The 16,940-nt window shown below is 43.2% G+C and overlaps 1 pseudogene across 1 annotated transcript in view; it reads right to left on the reverse strand.

The window, feature by feature from the left end:
• The window catches only part of LOC146808580 (pepsin A-like), a 105,821-nt pseudogene extending 105,263 nt beyond the window's left edge, over positions 1-558 (reverse strand). Inside the window, exon 1 of the transcript XR_014968036.1 lies at positions 541-558. The product of XR_014968036.1 is annotated as a pepsin A-like (transcript). The remainder of the gene's footprint in view (positions 1-540) is intronic.
• Positions 559-16,940: the final 16,382 nt, after the last annotated feature.

Consider the following 16,940-nt stretch of genomic DNA (forward strand, 5'->3'; position numbering starts at 1 on the left):
GCGTTCCATGGCGCAAGGGTTAACAGATGCGTCCAAAATTCTAACGCATCTGTTGGGCCAAACGTCACACATCACTGGAGTGGTGTCGCAAGCTCGACGCAACTGCAGCGATGGATTTTGAGGCCTATACTTACTGTACTGCGTCACTCCTTATGCCTGCTTCAAGCAGGCGTAAGGTTTTGACGCAGTGGCGTCTTAAAAGTGGCGCAGTGAAATCTTGTAGATTTCACTGCGTCACTTTTATGAGGCCTTCCTGTGTGGGAACGCCCACCCTGCATACATTATACCTGATGCAGGTATTATATGAAGCAGGGCTTTACAACGTGACGCATCTCCCTAGATGCGTCACGTCGTAAATAGGCCGCATAGTAAGCGCCACCAATCCGTCGTTTAAAGCGACACAATGGCGGGGCTTGGAAATCTGCCCCTCAGTAAATAGGCTGCTATCCCTCCAGCACTTGCGGTGAGGGATAAGAACCCTCTCATAGTGCACACGGGGATCCCCCCCAAAAAAACAGAAAACTGGGCTTTTTCACTTACGTCAAAATAGTTGATCATGGGCTCAAAGAGCGCGTCAGTATCCAAGACGGGCAAATATTTGTCAGCGTGGTCTACTTTGTGCAACTTCAGAAAATCCTTCAGAGTTCCATCTTCTCTCATCTGTTCCCTCATAGATTTTCCTTTCTTTAGAGGAATCCTGAAAAGTAAAAGATATAATCAAACCCATCCATATCAGAGATAGGAGCTGTGGGGATCTGAAGCACTGTGTGTCAGTGTTTATTCTGTTTATTCCATTCAGACGCAGGCGACTGTCACCTGAAAAACACAGTGAAATGTTGCGTCCTGGTCAGGAATTAAACCACACTGAGAGTTGTACTCATGCAGTTGGATCCAGCCCTGGGATGCGCAAAGGAGCACGTGGAACACATATGTCACATGCACATTGAGCTATGGACATGCTATTATACAACTACTTACCATAGTGCAAAGGTGCCTGTGTTGAGGGGGAGATTGTTGATGTGCTGAAAGTCCACCTTCCTGCACATAAACGATCTTTAAATGACGTTTTGTAGCTTCTATGTGTGCTGCTCAATGCACCTTCCTGCAAATAAACAATCATTGGGGTTTTGCTGTTTCCATGTGTGCTGCTCAATGCACCTTCCTGCACATAAACAATCATTGGGGTTTTGCTGTTTCAATGTGTGCTGCTCAATGCTCCTTCCTGCACATAAACAATCATTGGGGTTTTGCTGTTTCCATGTGTGCTGCTCAATGCTCCTTCCTGCACATAAACAATCATTGGGGTTTTGCTTTTTCCATGTGTGCTGCTCAATGCACCTTCCTGCACATAAACAATCATTGGGGTTTTGCTGTTTCCATGTGTGCTGCTCAATGCACCTTCCTGCACATAAACAATCATTGGGGTTTTGCTGTTTCAATGTGTGCTGCTCAATGCTCCTTCCTGCACATAAACAATCATTGGGGTTTTGCTGTTTCCATGTGTGCTGCTCAATGCACCTTCCTGCACATAAACAATCATTGGGGTTTTGCTGTTTCCATGTGTGCTGCTCAATGCACCTTCCTGCACATAAACAATCATTGGGGTTTTGCTGTTTCAATGTGTGCTGCTCAATGCTCCTTCCTGCACATAAACAATCATTGGGGTTTTGCTGTTTCCATGTGTGCTGCTCAATGCTCCTTCCTGCACATAAACAATCATTGGGGTTTTGCTGTTTCCATGTGTGCTGCTCAATGCACCTTCCTGCACATAAACAATCATTGGGGTTTTGCTGTTTCCATGTGTGCTGCTCAATGCACCTTCCTGCACATAAACAATCATTGGGGTTTTGCTGTTTCAATGTGTGCTGCTCAATGCTCCTTCCTGCACATAAACAATCATTGGGGTTTTGCTGTTTCCATGTGTGCTGCTCAATGCTCCTTCCTGCACATAAACAATCATTGGGGTTTTGCTGTTTCCATGTGTGCTGCTCAATGCACCTTCCTGCACATAAACAATCATTGGGGTTTTGCTGTTTCCATGTGTGCTGCTCAATGCACCTTCCTGCACATAAACAACCATTGGGGTTTTGCTGTTTCCATGTGTGCTGCTCAATGCACCTTCCTGCACATAAACAATCATTGGGGTTTTGCTGTTTCCATGTGTGCTGCTCAATGCACCTTCCTGCACATAAACAATCATTGGGGTTTTGCTGTTTCCCTGTGTGCTGCTCAATGCACCTTCCTGCACATAAACAGTCATTGGGGTTTTGCTGTTTCCCTGTGTGCTGCTCAATGCACCTTCCTGCACATAAACAACCATTGGGGTTTTGCTGTTTCCATGTGTGCTGCACAACGCAGCACACATGGAAACAGCCAAAACGAGGAGAAATAAAGCATTTCTCTTTGTCTCGCCGGGATAAGACAAGGTTTTACCCGGCCTTAATTTTGGCGCTGCCCCATTTTTATGCCACCCTTGTAAATATGGGCCAATGTCAAAATCAATGGGTGTTGCGGTGAAATGCCCACTGCAACACTCATTGCCCTCCCCTTTCACGGTAGGCACAGCGTGAAGGGGGCCTTTTTTACAAGGCAGCGTTAAGCCATGTAAACAAGACGAAGCCCATATCGCCACCACAATGTCGTGAAAAGTGACGTTGTGGTGGTGATAGGGGCTTGTAAATATGCCCTACAGTACTGAAGTAAGTGCGCCGAACACCTGACTCTTTGTAAGGGTCAAGACGGATGCAACTAATCTTACCTTCCTTTTGTCGGCAGTGCAAGAATATGTAAGTGTTAGTTATAATTACCCAGTCTAAGTCTTCGTGATGTTGTTACGAGCATCTGAACCCTCGATAAATTAGCACATATTATCAGCGAGAATCGGCAAAGCCAATAGAACCGAGCTTTTAAATGAAACTTCCTCTTCAGTCATTGCTGAATTCAGTCTCTCAATAGGACATCATTCATGCACTTTGTCACCCATTCTTGCAGACAACTAAACATTTATCCACCCACTGACTCATTCTTGCATTCATTGACTTACACAACTACTGTACAACACACACACAAACTCAATAGCACATGCTGCATGAATTTAAAATAAAAGTGAAAAAAATAAAGCATGCTGCTGCCTAAACATGTCAGGAAGATTCTTGCAATAAAAAAATAAACAAAATATATCAGCAGTGGGGCCTTGCATTGCTATTGTAAGTAGTGTACATTTTTTTGTACAATTTTTGGAGTTTTAAAAGAAGTACCCACTATACGCAATACCATTCCATGATGGTTTACTGCAAATCGTCGACCAGTACGGGTTATCTAAGGTGGCAAACAACTCCAAAATCCTTCCCCTCAGAAATAATCTGTGCCATTCCATGTAGTAAGATAAGATCTGCAGGCGTCAACGCTGCAATAACTATTCACTCCTAAAGGCTTATTGTTTTTAAAATAAGTGTGTCATAATGAAAATATCAGGCCCGCGGCATTTGTCGTAACTTTACGTAGTAAACAGGCAGGACCTGCGGAACCTGAAGTAATGTTTCCCAATAAGACAATCCGCCCCATAGTCTTCTTCTTTTGTTGTTCAAATAAACAACTTAGACCTATTGTCTTGAGCATAGGTTTTCCCATAAGACAAGCATTAGGTACACCATAATAAAAGTACAAATAACTTCAAAATTACAGTTGTCAAAGCAATATGAAGTCCCTCCGAGGAGAGACTGATAAGGATTCTCATAGTGTAAATCTTCTATCCCCACCATTTGAGTTGGCCACCAGCACCAATGTCTATGAGATTAATTGTGACCAAAGACAGAAAGGCTTCGGCACAGTGGAATGTCAACCCACTCTTGAAAGACTCTTCCCTTTAGCACATGAGCTCAAGTGAGGTAGGTCGCATGGCCTTGCCATAAACGTTCATGATAAACAGATCAAACCCGTGGAATTTGACATACATTTTGCCAATGGACCAGTAAGGCCTATACCCTTTACCACTGGATTGACACTGCAACCAACACTGGTCTGCTGAAGTGCGTATAAACTGGCAAACATCATACATACAATTATACAAATACAAATCAGGCCCTGTGTTTTAAAACCTGGAAATTGTGGATCCGGAGTCACTGAACGAGTGATATTACGGTGGAGCAGTATCACTCCTTGGATACCGCTCGTAATTAACCCTGGGCAGACAACTACGCTACGCTCGCGTAGTTTGCGTAGTTTGTGCTACTTCGCGCTACACGAATTGCATGTAGCACAGTGCAAAAACACGTAGCGTAGCGTAGTTGGCATTTTTTGCTCGCTCACGGTCCTCAACGTCAAGTTGGTGACCGCGAGCGAGCAAAATGACATCCCGGCGAGAATTTTCCTTGTTCGCGATCAGCAACATCAAGTTGTGGATGTATGTCGTTACAACGCACACTTTTACAACGCATGCACTTACAACGCATTTTTTACAACGCAACATCCATTACAACGCATTCCATTACATAGCATGACACTACAACGCATTTTTAAAAACTACCTTTACAACGCATTCCATTACAACACATACTACCTTTACAACGCATACCATTACAATGCATAGTATTAAATTGCATTTAAGGTAAGTATTAGATAGTATAGGGGTAAAAATTACTTTTCTAACTCCAGGGGGTGCAACAGTAGGGTAAGTGTTGGATAGTATAGGGGTAAAAATTACTATTCTAACTCCAGGGGGTGCAACAGTAGGGAAAGTGTTGGATAGTATAGGGGTAAAAATTACTATTCTAACTCCAGGGGGTGCAACAGTAGGGAAAGTGTTGGATAGTATAGGGGTAAAAATTACTATTCTAACTCCAGGGGGTGCAACAGTAGGGTAAGTGTTGGATAGTATAGGGGTAAAAATTACTATTCTAACTCCAGGGGGTGCAACAGTAGGGTAAGTGTTGGATAGTATAGGGGTAAAAATTGCTATTCTAACTCCAGGGGGTGCAACAGTAGGGTAAGTGTTGGATAGTATAGGGGTAAAAATTACTATTCTAACTCCAGGGGGTGCAAAAGTAGGGTAAGTGTTGGATAGTGTAGTGTAATATTATGCGTTGTAATGGTATGCGTTGTAAAGGTAGTATGCGATGTAATGGAATGCGTTGTAAAGGTAGTTTTTAAAAATGCGTTGTAGTGTCATGCTATGTAATGGAATGCGTTGTAATGGATGTTGCGTTGTAAAAAATGCGTTGTAAGTGTAGTGCGTTGTAAAAGTTGCGTTGTAAATGTTGTTCCCCTCAAGTTGTCGATCGCGAGCGTGGAAAATAAACTTCCCGGCGAGATTCTCAACGCAGGGTTTCAGGTTTCTCATTGCGAGTGGTAGCGTATGCTCGCGACTGCTCGCGATGAAAAACTACCAGTCCGCGTCGAGAAAACCGCCGCTCGAGTAAAAATCTACTTTATCGGCAGAAAACGCAGCTCGCACTGTGCAAGATGCTGTTTTCAATGATTGCACAGTGTGGACAAGCATCCAGCACTCTGCAATCATCGCGAACAGCGTACTACGCAGTTCACGTAGTGCTACGCGAACTACGCCCAGGGTTACTCGTAATGAGGGTCTATTTGTTCACAGACATTTTTGTTGACTTGCAATAGCTTGATACTGTACAGTTTACAATACCCTATCAGAAATTAAATACACTTATTAGGAGCTGTGTTTCTAAAAGCCTGTTTTTGAACACCCAACGTAGATGTACATGGAGAGTATAAATCCTCTATAAATGCTCTATAACCATGGACACTTGTCATGGAATGTAATTGAATCACAGTAAATGTCAACTGAAGACTCCCAGCCTCAGTAGGAGGAAGTGCTGCAGTTCTGTAACAAACACTGAGTTGTCCACAGGCATAGCTTGGCCAATTTGCAGAGTGTTGAGCCAATCACTGGTGTGACATATTGATTTGATTGGGCCTGTTACTTTTGACTTCTTTAACACTTTTAATAGTCATACCTCTATTATTGTACCGCCATCTGCGAATCATTGTAAGATTGAGGTCAATTATTTATCGTATCTCCCTTTTCATGCTTGTGACGCGGTACATGCACTGGAAGTGGTGAGGGTTCGAATTCTCCTGCCATTGGAAACTGCAACCAGAAAGTGGCCACGTGACTCCTTGGTCCAGGCTTTCCGGAATTGTCCATTGACTCAATACGAGCTGGAAAAACCAATCAACACAGGGTTTGGAGGTAGACCCAGAGAGACACAGTCTATTCCTAAATGAAGAACTTCACTGAATGATCAATATTATAGGTACATTTGGCAGTTTCGGAGAATCTGATTGACTTTAGGGAAACTTCTGCAGCTTCTAAAATTTAGTTTGAAAGTTTCCATACCCAATATGACTACTAAAAGGTGTGTAAAATTAATCAATTTAGAGTCAGTCCTACAACAAATAATAATTGTTCTACCTTGCAAAGTATTGAATTAGACTGCCTTTGCTGTGGGCAAAATTACTACTTGGTAATACAACGTTTTATTACCAAAGTTACTTTTGATTGCTATGAGAAATAAGCTACTTTATTAATAAAGTAGTCTAAATACTGACATATCGAATCATTGGCATAATATTGATGTAAAAAATGTTGACTTACAAAAATATTAGAAAATAAATATCATTAATTAACAAAAACACAAATATTGAAAACCAAAATATCGCTGCTAAAAGTATCTATTTACACTAATATTGATAACAAAAATATCAGTAACAAAAATATTGCCCCTTTAAATGAAGATATAAATAGTAATAAATATTGAAACCAAACATATCGACTTCATTAATATCAAGAATCATCAACAAGTTTAAAACAAAAACATAAAAATAACATTTCACGTACAAAATAAAATTAACCATATAATTAATCAAAAAATATTCTAAGTACATTAAAGCAATCTTACATTATGTAAAAAAGGGAAACTGCCTTAACAGCGGGGGAAGAGCCACGCATGCCTGTCAAAGCAAGTGCATTCATGCTTGCCTTAACCACACATATGCGTGGTTATGGCAATGCGCGGTCTAGATGCTGAGGTGGGCGGGCCCAGGAACAGGAAGGATTGGGAGAGTGGCTGACTGGTAAGTAGGGCTGGGGCTGGGTTTTGGAGGGCTGTGGGTAGTTTTTAAGGGTTGGGGTAGTTTTTAGGGCTTAGGGGGCAGGGTTGTTTTTAGGGCTTGGGTTGCTTTTATGGTTTGGACGGTTGGGGTAGCTTTTAGGGCTTGGAGTGCAGGGTAGTTTTTAGTGCTCAGAGGAGGTCGGGGTAGTTTTTAGGAATCAGGGGGGTCAGAAAAGTTTTTAGGGGTCGGGTTAGTTGTTAGGGCTCAGGGACTTTTTTGTTAGGGCTGGGAGGTTGGGGCAGTTGTTAGGGCTAAGAGCAGGTGGCATAGAGTGTGATGTTTACCTTACATCCCTATACCATATGTGCCTTTACAACAAAATTGAGTGGTAAAGGCATGCGTGGTAAAATAATGAGCTGTTCACACGCATTCGTGGTTTAAGCAGCGTAGTAGAGGCACGTGTGGTTTAGCCGTGCATGCCTCTGTCTTACAACCTTAAAATGAACAGAAATTAGCCATAAAATGCACTTCCAAGTTTCAAAATAGTATTCAAGCTATATATTTCAAAACAATATTAAAATCTAAACTATTTCAACAAATTATTTCTACAAATAGTACGAAATATATAGGCAAAATTATCAAATAAACACTTGTTAGCATTCACCAAAAAAGACAAATTTTGAAAAAAAACATTATAACTAAAAGAAAACTAAACAAATAAATCACACCTCAAACAAAATAACCAAATAAACCAATAACATTATACAATCAATTAAACTAACAATATAGAAGCACTCAAAATATAACTACTTACTACTGAAAAACTACAACACCTGCAAGATGATGATACTCTGCCAGATTTTCAGACCGGATTACAAAAAAGAGTATTGGAAAAATAGATACAACTACCTGCCAAAGTAAGCAAAAGATTTATTTATACTAACTTTTAACTTAATTATGTTTTAAATGCTAAAGAAACAAATTATTAGCTAAATACTCTACTGCTTTTATGTTGTTTATTATATATACTGCAAAGAAATAAATGCAGAGTCGAGGAACTACTAATCTACTGGCAAACGACAAGAATGAAATGCCTGCAAATACTTAATCCAAAAGTGCATTAAAACATTTAATAAACAGAAAATACCCCGAAAACAATTATAATCTAAATAAACTCCCTCCACGCTCACTAACTACCAACACACAAATATTTTAAATAAAACTCAATGCCTTTGTTGCCCAACAGAAAAGGACACAGCAGAGTAACATTACAAAAATGAAACCGAAAGCCTGAAAATGAACATTGCAATTTTCAGCAAGAATATCTATGCACTTACAAAATAGCAAAAACAATATGTTGCATGTCAATACAAAATGTAATATAATTTTTAAAAACATTCAATACTTAATATTATTACATTATTTGCAGACATAATCACAGAAAGAGCAGGATACAACATTTCACAGAAAGGAAAGCAATTCCTCTTTCACGTGAGCTACACTTACAGCGAAGAAAGTACAAATAAGGAAACTAACGATTGGAAGTGTACTATATAAATATCTCTTTAATGTTAGGCTCTTTTAAAAATGCTCTCTATATTGTTTATCTCACTATAATTTTATATATATATTTGTATCAGAGTAAAAATCTTCTACCCTCAGGGTTTGTCAGATGAGGTGACCCTCGCCTAATATAGCAATCTGTCTACATCCTGTAAAGGCCTACGCGCACTAACACACGCTTTTCACAATAAATATGCCAGGCCCACTGCCCTTGTCATAGGTTTGATAATAACACGTCGAACCTTTGGACATTGTTTTTCGCATTGAACCAATCACGCATTTATCTTTATTTAATCCCAAATACCAATTTAAGCCTACTCTATTGAGCATAAACTCCCCCAAAAGGCAACCATGAGACATACAGTCATAAAATTATATAGTATACAAAATAATAGTTAACAAAGGAAAATGCTATTTCTCTCAAGGGGCCCGACAATGATTATCACACGGCAGATCTTCTACCCACACGGTTTGTCAGCGATGGTAACTTCCACCAAAACATGTGTCTCCTATGGTTCTCTGTGAGATTCCATCTGATAAAATATCTCTCTGCAGGCTTTAATATAGAGTACTACCAATTCACCCTCAAATGCCTGTTGACCAGAACATATGATTTACTGTACAAATACACCAGAAGTACTGTCTTTATCTTATATTCAACAGATCAGGCCTGTAGCCATGATAATTGATGCGCCACTGTAGCCAATTGAGGCCTACCGTATTGAGCAAAAGCGTTCCCACAAGGCAAAGAGCGCAATACAGTCACTCTTTTATATGGGAGCACGCAGCTTTTGTCTAATAAAATGCTGTACTCAGGATAAGAAGCATGAGTGCTTTGCGCTAGCTCCTCTTTCAATAGTTCTTCCAAATGTTATTTTTCTGTGTGACAGCAAGCCAGACCTAAAAAGTTCAATGGGATTAAAAGGCATTATTAGAAATTGGGTTGTTGGTTGATTGGGGTGTGAGCCCTGGTCAAGCAACAGCCACAATCCCTTGCAGGGTGAACCAAAACAAATCACTAAATTAACCTGTGCTTAACCCTGGATAGCCAGGCAGAAAAACCAGTCAGGGTTAACTTAAAAGCAATGTGTAAAGTATTTATGCACCACACAAACAGTAATAGAGTGATACACAAAAGAAGAAAAATCCCAAACCAATTGTGAACAATAGAGTACATGTCAATAAATGATTAGGACCAAAACTACAAAATTCAAATCAGTAGAACTGAAGTTATGAATTTTTAAAGTTTTTAGTAAAAACTAGTGCCTCAAAGATCAAAGCGCCAACCTCGGACTTCTAGTCAAGCAAGACAGGGTCAAAGTTGGAAGTTATGGCCAACAACAATGGAACTCAGTTCGGATACAAGAAGTGGTTTGGTCACAGTCAGCACTTACCTTCAGAGTTAAAAATGTTCTTGAAGAAAAATGTCTGAAAAGGTCAAGTTTAGCATGGCAAGGTTGCAGGAGGTGTTTGTGAAGGGAGCATTGTCGCTGGATGGCCTGGGGTCGAAGTTGTGTTGAAGATTTCTACGCTTGGACTTAGTTGTCAAAATGGAAGTAAAAAAACTCCAGCGATATGAAACAGTGGGCTGTAGCCGAATACAGTTTCATGACGTTGGATACTTCTTTGGCAAAGGACCGCTGAAATGGATTTGCTGCTGTGGAGGTGAACGTAGAGGGAGAAGCCACAAAGTCAATCCGACCGGCTATGCACCTTGGCTAATAGGCGAGCAGGTTGGTGCCACTCTCCTTCTGGTTCCCAGAGCATTTTTTTGGCCAAATTTTGTCTAAGTGACAGAAAGTGGTCTCCTGACCGCCATGACCACCTAAGCCTCCCCAACCTCCTCCCTTACGGCACAATGACAATCTTGCCTGTAACACAGACCACTTTTTGCCAGTTCAGCGTTCCATCCATCATTTGTTCATTTTGCTTCTTTCGTCCTAAGTGTGAAGAGTGTGCCCAGAAGTGGGTCCTCTTCCACGCTCATTGCGCCAGTGGATTCAAGCTAGCCTGGCTGATGAGGGGTGATGCCCCAAAACCAGTCCCAGAATGCTTGTTTACGGCCCAGGGAGGACCTGGCTTGGCAGTTCAGGCTGCACTGTTCCCATGAGGAGCAGGGTCAAGACTGAGTTGCCGTGGTGAGGAAATGAATGATGGACTAAACCTAGATATTTGTGACTGGGGGTGAATGCTTGCATTGTTCAGCATTCCAACTATCATTTGTTCCTTTTGCTTTTGTCGCCCTAAGTGGGAAGGGTATGCCCAGACATTGGTCCCGTGTTCACTGCGCCACTGGATTCAAGCTAGCCTGGCTGATGAGGGGTGATGCCCTGAAACCAATCCCTGGATGCTTGTTTGCGGTCCAGGGAGGACCTGGCTTGGCAGTTCGAGCTTGACTGTTCCCATGAGGAGCAGGGTCAAGACTGATTTGCATATGTCTGTGTCCAAACTGTGGTGAGCAAAAGAACAATGAATTAAACGCAGATCTTTGTGACTTTGAGTGAATGTTTGCATTGTTCAATATTCCGTCCATCATTGTTCCTTTTGCTAGTGCACAAGGGCCAGCACTGGGATAGAGCTGAACTATGCCATATCTTTGTAAGTATGGTGCATTTCAGCCATCTCCATTTCACGCAACACAGTACAACAATTTCCCTTGTGCCCTGCATTGCGTGAACTGAAAGTAAATATGCCCCAGTGTATGCATGTAACCCACTCTCACTAGATATCAAAATCTTATGTGGTTCCGCACCACCACAGGCGCACTATGCCCAAGCTGCACCCAGGTACAGCGAAGGGACCCCTCAGAAGGCGATGTACAGCACCTCCCACCTGTGTCCTTGTCCCATGCCCCAGGCACAGTAGCACCACCCAGGAGCAGGGCGAGCCCCTCCTGCGCTATAAGCCGACACGGAAATGTGGAGCACCCCCCCACCAACTGCCATACCCCCTCCTTACAGCCGGCTACAGGCTCACACATTTTACAGTCGATCCTCCACCCCCTATGTGCCACCCAGGCATCAGCCTGATGAATGAAAGCACAGTCCCCAGGGCTCCAGACACCTGGCCAGAGGGTGGCCACTACCTGAAATGCTTTCGCCCGCATGCCTCTCATGCCACAGGATCCTCTTCCCCCCGACCCACACCCGTGGATACTTCTTTCAGCTCCTAAAAGGCACACGTCAATCAAGTTTTCATTAAACTATTTCTATGACCATTGTATTTGTGTGGCTGATGCTACTGCTCTCAAGATGAATTTCTTACAAACTGTTAATAAATAATTTCAACACAAAAAAAAAATCTTATGAGGTTACTACAACACACAATACTCTATGCAAAATCTGCACTCCGTGTGCAGTGTGTCTGTACTGGCCAGTTCCTCTATACTTGTAAACTAAATTAGTGCCTGCGTTAGTGCTGGACAGCACACAGGGGCATATCAACAAGCCCCAGCGTTAAAATTATCGCCGCTTTAACGTCCGTTTTCGGGTGAAAAGCGGCGATAATTTTAACGCCCTATCAGCATGGACACGCTAACGCGTGAATCCATGCCTTAACGCCCATATCCTTTGCGCCTTGCCTCGCATCGCTAATGAGATGCGAGGTAGGCGTTCCCGTCTGGAATCCAGCGAAAATAATCGCTAACACAGCTTCCCCCTATTAACAATGAAATTGCTAAACTGTCTAGCGACATAAAAAGTAGCGCTAACCGGGTATATCGCCGGTTTCTTACGCCTGCTATTTTTCCCACTTAGGCAAATATATCATGGAAGGTGGATTGTTAACCTAAGTCCACATCTCCATATCTACAATGTTTCCCCTAACGTGGTTTTTTTATCACTGGAATTCCTGTGATATTGCCGCTTTCCGCCGCTATTGCCGGGATTTCTATAGCCTCGGCGATGCACGTTGGTAATAGTGCGCTAACCGGATGATATAATCCGGCGATAGACGGTGTAAGGAATGTGCACGTCAAAGACGGCCAGCGATAATTATCGCTGCCGCTTGATGATATGCCCCACAGTGTGCCAGTGCTAGGAGTGCGAGAAATGTGCACCATATGTTAAAAGATATGACACATTTCTGCTAGCTCAGTTTCATGCAGCACAGCAAGTACCCTGAATCTGCCAAAAATTCTTATATCTCTCTTATTGCTGTGACATGTTTTGGCCAACTCAAAACTTCATGTTTGTGGTCTGCACCATGATAACTTCCGCTTGCGACAGTCAGTGCTCCAGCATTTACTTCATGGTATTGTTTGCTATAAGAAGGTGACGTGGTGTCATGGTGGCACGCTTGCTCCTATGGTACCTACCTTAGACCAAAGGACCAGAGTGCTGATCCTGACTTCACATTTGGTCACGATTAATGATCTCGGGCTCATTTCTGTTGTCCTAAGTCGCAAAGGTATCTTGATTACAAGTCATACACCTGCTCTTGTCGGAGCGCTCAAGCCTTTCACACATACGTTTCTGAAAGGTGGCATCAGCGAAGAATCGTCAGAGTGTTTGTGGATGTCCATGCCAGGGACAGATTTCCAGGAGTATTCAAATGAGAATGTGCTTGCATGAACACTTTTAACCAGAGTGACAATGTTAAGTACAGAAATGCAACTGTGAGAGGCATTTGCACATATAGCCAGATGAAATATGGGAGAGTCCCCTCCACATTCCAACTCCAGACTCAGGTTTAGACTTCCAAAGTGAATCCGCGTGCACTTCCAGGACGAGCACGTGCCTGTAACGATTGGGTGAATTATGCAAACTGATGGGTCTATCAGTGGTCACCAAGTCTTCCAGGTCAGCCACCTGTGGAAGCCAAGGGAACTGCCTTCTAGCCTTGGATTGGGAAGCCAGAACTTCCATGTGTGGGCAATCCACATCACGCCCCAGTTCATATCAGGGATATCGTTCCAAAAGCTTTGTAGCTCAGCCTCCTTCTCAATGGAACACTAGGACTATTAAATATGACTACTGGGATGAATGGTCTTGGACTTGCAACTCATTCGTGCCACGTGCAGACGAGTGACAAGATGGGGCTCAGATCTTGAGCTGGCAGACTGGTTGGGACCAAACTGTAGAAGCATTCCTTTTTCCAAAAGCAGAAAATAATTCCATCACATGTGGCCCATTGTTTCTTTCTGTTTTTCCTTCAAACTTTCAAAGGCCTCTACAAGGGGAGCAATGGCACACATGAGTTCACGAAGATAGGTATGAGGAGGCATAAAAGAGGGGTGGACAACCACAGCGCACATCACTCATGAGTAGCACGATGGGCACCCACAGTGAGAAAGAGTGGCTTCCACAGAACTCATTTTTGATAAGAACAATAGGCTGCCACCATACTTATTAATGAGAAGGGCGATGGACTACTGCAGTAATACAGTGGCCAACAATCATGAGCATGGTGTGCTGTTACTGATGTGCATGATGTGCTGGTACTCATGAGCATAACTTGCTATTACTTATGAGCATGGTGTGCTACTACTGATGACCACAATGGGCTCCCTTATTACCACCGTAACTATCACTGTTGAGCATGGTGTGGTATTACTGATGATCATGATGGCCTGCTTTAATCCCACTCTACCTATCACTGCTGAGCATGGTGTGCTACTACTGATGACCATGATGGCCTGCTTAAATACCACTCTACCCATCACTGCTGAGCATGGTGTGCTACTACTGATGACCATGATGGCCTGCTTAAATACCACTCTACCCATCACTGCTGAGCATGGTGTGCTACTACTGATGACCATGATGGCCTGCTCAAATACCACTCTACCCATCACTGCTGAGCATGGTGTGCTACTACTGATGACCATGATGGCCTGCTCAAATACCACTCTACCCATCACTGCTGAGCATGGTGTGCTATTACTGATGACCATGATAAGCTGCCTTAATACCACCGCGCCTATCACTGCTGAGCATAGTGTGGTTTTAATGATGACCATGATGGGCTGCCTTAATACCACCGTGCCTATCACTGTTTAGAATGGTGTGCTATTGCTGATGACCATGATGGGCACTCGCAGTGAGCAAGGTTGGCTTCCACAGAACTCGTCATTGATAAGAACAAAGGGCTGCCATAGTACTCAATCATGAGGAGCATGCTGAACTACGCAGTAATATCGTGGGCAACAATCATGAGCATGATATGCTGTTACTGATGTGCATGATGTGCTGGTACTCATGAGCATAACTTGCTATTACGTATGAGCATGGTGTGCTACTACTGATGACCACAATGGGCTCCCTTAATACCACCGTAACTATCACTGTTGAGCATGGTGTGGTATTACTGATGATCATGATGGCCTGCTTTAATCCCACCCTACCTATCACTGCTGAGCATGGTGTGCTACTACTGATGACCATGATGGCCTGCTTAAATACCACTCTACCCATCACTGCTGAGCATGGTGTGCTACTACTGATGACCACAATGGGCTCCCTTAATACCACCATGACTGTTACTGTTGAGCAGGTGTGGTATTACTGATGACCATGATGGGCTGTCTTAATACCACTATGCCTATCACTGTTTGGAATGGTGTGGTATTACTGATGACCATTATGGGCTGCCTTAATATCATTTTGCCTATCACTGCTGAGAATGGTGTGGTATTACTGATGACCATTATGGCCTGCCTTATTACCACTGTGCCTATCACTGTTTAGAATGGTGTGCTATTACTGATGATCATGATGGCCTGCTTTAATCCCACCCTACCTATCACTGCTGAGCATGGTGTGCTACTACTGATGACCATGATGGGCTGCCTTAATACCACCACACCTATCACTGCTGAGTATGGTGTGCTTTTACTGTTGACCATGATGAGCTGCCTTAATACCACCGCTCCTATCACTGCTGAGTATGGTGTGCTATTACTGTTGACCATGATGGGCTGCCTTAATACCACCACGCCTATCACTGCTGAGCATGACGCGCTATTACTTATAGCCATAATCGGCTACTACAATAAAACAGTGGCCAAAAATCATGAGCATGATGTGCTATTACTCATGAGCATAACTTGCTATTACTCATGAGCATGGTGTACTACAACTGATGAACATGATGGGCTACCTCTATACCACAGTGTCAATCACTGATAAGCATGATGTGTTATTATGTTACATTACTGTTGAACGTGATGGTGCATCACCATGTCACAGTCCTCTTTACCAATAAGCATCATGGGCTGCCATGAGAATGGTTACCGTGATGGGATACCACAGTCCTTGGACACTAAGACAGTTCTCATCACTGATGGTTCATGGAAGTGCTGAGTTGATTAAGTGACCTGAAGAGACACAGAGAGTAATAACATGTGTAGTGCAGTCTTATGCTGGAGGACACAGGAGGTCTGTGACTTTGGGTGGGTGGAAAGCAGGGCTGATGCATAGTTCTGGCAGCTCTCACCTGCCCTCTTACACAGTTACATTTCCATCTTCCAGCACACACTGTGATCTCACCCTGGGCCTGGCCCTAATGTACTCACAGGAAGATAAGGTGGTTATGATGGCACCACCAAATATAACTGCAGTCAAGGGTCTGAACACCTGGGTGCAGGTTCAGTACAGCTTCGAGCTGGACCGAGAGGGATGCAAAGAAGTGCAAAGCAAACCAGCAAAGGCAATTCACTTTTCAGTGGAAGGAGAGTTTTGTGCTGGAAAGGTGCACTGTTGTCTTTGCAAATGCTGTTTTGTGTTACTTTGTGTCAAGGAGTCTCGTGATGCACACATCCAATGCACTGGACCCATCCGTGGTGGTCTGTGCATGCGGGTCTGTACTGGAAAGGGAGACAACAAGTATAAATCCTCTGCAAGAGAGTGCACACGCTGCTCTGCGCATGGCATGAAGAGTGCACCAGTGCAGGAGTGGCACCAGCACCAGGCCCTCTATGTTGGTGTGTCACTGCACTGTATAATCTCTTTGCACATCGCTGAGCTGCAAAATAAGATGCTGCTTTGGGTTGTGCAAAACTATAGTAAGTTGGTGCCCTGGTGTGAAAAGCATCTGAGGTGCTGTTGACTCCACTAATGAAGTGTCATATACGCCACTCTGATGTGTGTGTTTGTGTGCGTAGGGGCAATGTGCTCACTTCCCTGGTGGTAAATAACTCTGCTCCTTTAATGAAGAGTGTCACAAGCCCCCTCTGAAGTGTGTGAGAAGTGTCCTCACTTCCCTGGAGTTAAATAACTCTTCTCCTTTAATGATGGGTGTCACATGCCCCCTCTCATGTGTGTATGTGTGTCTGTGCATGTGTGCGTGGGTGTGTGTGTGTG

This window comes from Triturus cristatus, chromosome 8 (assembly GCF_964204655.1).
Source record: "Triturus cristatus chromosome 8, aTriCri1.1, whole genome shotgun sequence".
Classification (NCBI taxonomy): domain Eukaryota; kingdom Metazoa; phylum Chordata; class Amphibia; order Caudata; family Salamandridae; genus Triturus; species Triturus cristatus.